The sequence below is a fragment of the Lineus longissimus genome, chromosome 2 (genome assembly GCF_910592395.1).
Source record: "Lineus longissimus chromosome 2, tnLinLong1.2, whole genome shotgun sequence".
Classification (NCBI taxonomy): Eukaryota; Metazoa; Nemertea; class Pilidiophora; order Heteronemertea; family Lineidae; genus Lineus; species Lineus longissimus.
Window position 1 is genome coordinate 23,548,950 of NC_088309.1, and position 4,374 is coordinate 23,553,323.

Below are 4,374 nucleotides of genomic sequence, written 5' to 3' on the forward strand. Positions count from 1 at the left end.
AAAAATCATACCGATTTGGCAATGCATATGTACAGGAGCTTGTATAGAATGTACATAGTATACTCCAATGATGTTTTTTCTTATTCCAACGATTGCTCCACTCTGGCACATTACTCAATGGCTGCCCGCCCTTACACCAGTAAATAATCGTTATGATATTGACTCTAATTATTATAACTAAACACAGACTCAATTAAGATAATATTAGTAAAGAAAGAAATCGATCTCCGAGGTATTTGTAACAAATCTATGATTAGTTCATCAACCGATTTCTAACTGGGTAAATATGTGTCACCGATGCATGTAGACCGTTAATTAAGAATATCGAGGATATTTTGTTGGTTGCTTGTATTGTCTGGGTTAAACCGTTAGTGCAGTCGTTATTTCAATTAATGCAAACACACATTGGTGAATTATTAATTGTTTCGTACGATGCTTACCTGTGCTGCGGGGGATTGCAAGAGGTATAGCCCCATCACGCGATGATGCAAAGGGGCCGGAAGGTGTACATGCACATGTAGTTAATGAACCCAGCTCTGCGGCAGAGGGAGTTACATTTGCGGCGTTTGTGGGGACACATGCGTGCGATAACTACTTTAACAACGAACAGAAGGGTGTCTAATGATCTTTAATGATTAGTAAACAAAAACCTCTGATAGCTACAGTGGCAGAATGACTCCAATGATCGGCAAATAGCGTCCAATGCACTTCCTCAATACCGAAGTAGAGCTTTCCAAATACACTCGGGTCTTACCTCAGGATATCTGGCGTGATTAATTGTAGAAATCACCGCGACATCTTGATAAGAATCTAAACGCCGATTTAACGGGAGAAAAATCTCATTTAATTAATTCTTGGAGTGTCCGTTAATGGAACTGCGCTGACCACTTCATCTAATCAGTAGCGATTTATTCGCTCCTTGATAGCGTTTAACCCATACATATGTCAGTGTTCACAGCTCTGTGGTGATGAGAGACAAGACCACAATTGATTTTTTAAGCCTTTTAGCAGTTAAATTGTCAATGTTTGACCGCGACGCATCAAAGAACGCGTGGTGTTGTGAATCTGAAATTTAGATTATGTTATTCCGGACAGTCGGGCAAGTAAATGGTGAAAAATAAAATGGTGATTGACCACGGAAATTTTTTTTTAATCGACAAATTAGACAGACTTTGATATTTCCACTCTTTTCAGCCAACTGGCAGAAAAAACTCAAAACACGCCCCCTATTACCAAATTAGCAAAATTCGAAATTAATTTTTTCATCAAATAATTTCTTTATATCTGTAGACTTGCCACAACAAATATTTTTTCAATACCTCTCCAAATATGTACTTGAGAGTAAAAAACATGCACTCGTCTAATAGATAGGCCTGGACCCTCCAACCTATGAATATTCATTAGTGGTCTTGTCTCATGAGCCGGGGCCAGGAGGACTGAGAATCTCTCCTAAGTGTCATCTGTACCCTGTAATAAGATTTAAATCGCTAATAGGATAGATTGTAAAAACTCGCGAAGAAAGTGAATGTGCACTTGAGACAAAGCCGCCGTAACGAATGACACGACCAGCTAGGACACTCTGATTTTGCTCATGGAGGGAGTTGTGCCGTGAAGATGGGTAAAACATTGCCTTTTTTCTTCATTTTTCAAAAATCCGTGGGATTCGATTGATTGGTTGTCAAAAAAGTTCGGCAATCGTAGGCTCGGTCGCCTGCCAGTGACAGTATTTGATCGGGTTGGTTATCTCATGATCAACTATCACTGGCGGGCAATATTTCGATACAGAGGCGCCATAGCTTCTTCAACGGCCATTATCGAATTATTCTATCAATCATATTCTGATCAATATCATATAATCACAAATTGATTATTTGAAAATTAATGCGTTTATGATGACATTTGTTTAAACGAATATAATAATAGATAAATCTTTGGACAAACTAATGACGATCGTCAGCGTAACACCTTATTCAAATCTGGCGACAGTTTACTCAAGTCAGACGAATGTCTCCCAGTGTTATCTCAACAGGGCCTTGTTTCGGTGATTAGAAGCTATTTACAGTATTATTAACAATGTTGTTATTTGCTATTTTGGCTGTGGAAGTCCCGTGGATAAACTAGAGACGTCCTGTGTTAGCCGAGTGCTTTTCCCATGCCAATCAAACACCATGATACGACACTGTCAATCAAGAAACTCAAATAGTGATTTTATCAGTATATTGATTTTACGTTATCTTTTATACACTATAAGTCAACAAACTCATTATACGAGTTAACTTGACAACTGCGTGTCTACATTCGGTAGGTTTCGTTCCGTAGTTGTTTAAACCTTACCACACGTTTCGTTTCGAGAGCTGTGTAAACTTTCCAAGACGACCATGCCCACTCTTCAGTATAATATTAATCACAACAAGAGTACTACTGAACATGGCCAATAATGGCTTGGTTGTACGAATTAGCAGCCACTAATGTCGGGAGTCGAGGAGGCGACGCGGCCGTAATGTTTTGTTGATCACTAAATTGATGGCCAAATATCAATATTAAACAGAACAACGCGTGAGGCCAATATGCCACTTGATTTACGAATCTCACAACCTGCTAGCTGTTTACCTCGTTCCCATTATGCTATTGTCAATACAAGTACGTGTGAATACGTTTTCGTGTAGTATATATACATGTATATCTCTGGTATGAGGTCTACAATCTTACAGGCAATCAAGGCTCATGCTGTCTATCGTCCATTCCACTTTCATCGATCGTTTCATTGGTAACATGAACTACTAAGTCGACTCGCAGGCTAAACACCTTCGGCCAATTAGTATCGCCAATCCATTGTCTATCCAAACTGAACATTTTGGATCACGAATGGTATCTAACGACCATGCAATCTTCTGTTTTGTTAATATTCAGTAACCAAACGCTTTTAGATCGGGGATACCATAACGCAGCTACACTAAATTACTACATGTATATACATTTTACATGTATACACCTGAATGCATCCATTCTGGCACGAATCCTACCATCAGCATGTTTTACGCGCCACAAAAAGCTAGGGATGTCTCAACTGGGAGAAAAAGAAGACTTCTCTTTAACAATCCTACATTTGGTGCAACATGTACATTGAAGTTTTGCTCGTTGTAACAAATTTTAGTCTCCAGTTTAAAAGTTAAAAAATTTGGCAGACGAGCACAATTTCCATTTGAATCATCACGCGCGCATTGAAATCGAAACATTATAATGCAATGAATTCAAAACGGTTAACACAATACGCTAGATGATTAATCATCTTATTAGTATTCATAAGCCGCACTGTAACTTGAAGTAAGCAGATGTTATGTTCAGATGAGGACATGGGCCTGTCAATGGATTACAAATAATTATTATTGTTAGCTTTGTCAGTTTGCATATCATTATTTAAATGCCCGACTTGGCTTTGCATGGCAGTCCCACAACTATATCCCACAACGTGGCGAGTACACCATGCGGCAGAAATCTGAACTAAAGCGGCCATGTTTTATCCCCGTTTCGTACGATGTAAATTGATGCAAACGATATGCAAACGTGGCAAACAGAAAAGGTTTAAAAAAATACAGATAAGCCTTGTAAACATTGAACTGGAATCTGCAACTATACTTCGAGTGAATGTAGGTCACATATTTGATTAATTTCATTCTGATGCTAAAATGCGCTTTTATCCAGGGCACGGTCGCTTTAAATTCAATTTGTTAAAAGTGTTTAATGAACATGTACATGTTTAAACATGGTGAAAATATAAAGATAATATCATTCAAGCGAACATGAATACAACATAAGCACAAACTTGTAATTGACTTTGAAAATTACATTTGAATAAGTAACAGTGGATGAACTCATTGTTGAAGAGTGTTGTATTGCGGTGCGAGGTGAAGGTTTGTGGCGCGTAAAAGCGATGCAAATGGTATGACATTCCCGTGTGCAGCATCATAATCATACTACACAATGTAACTGCGGCTATGCATTATCATCGAAACAGCAACATTTCAACTTTGGTATCCAAAATGAGGGATGCTTACACCCGAGTTGAACAGAAGTTGGAGAACCCGGGTATCGATCCCGGTGCCTCTCGCATGCTAAGCGAGCGCTCTACCATTTGAGCTAGTCCCCCGCTGTGACAGACTGGAGTCAAACAACTGTTCATAAAAATATATTATCAAATTGGGTTTCGACAGCTCGCAGTACGTAGAATTGTCCTGAGGCGATTGGTTATGACTGCAATTTTTAGGATGATGCCACACGCAAGTGCTAGAATTTGACAAAAATTCCTTCTCCTGCGGGTTGTTTCGGAGAATTTCGATGATACGCCGACATTTACCCCTTCCACGCAGACCTTTG

At 39.1% G+C, this 4,374-nt stretch overlaps 1 non-coding gene across 1 annotated transcript; it reads right to left on the reverse strand.

Annotated features, from left to right (window-relative positions):
* Window positions 1-4,074: 4,074 nt before the first annotated feature.
* Trnaa-agc (transfer RNA alanine (anticodon AGC)) lies at window positions 4,075-4,147 on the reverse strand. The gene has a single exon. It is a non-coding gene; the product is annotated as a tRNA-Ala (tRNA).
* Window positions 4,148-4,374: the final 227 nt, after the last annotated feature.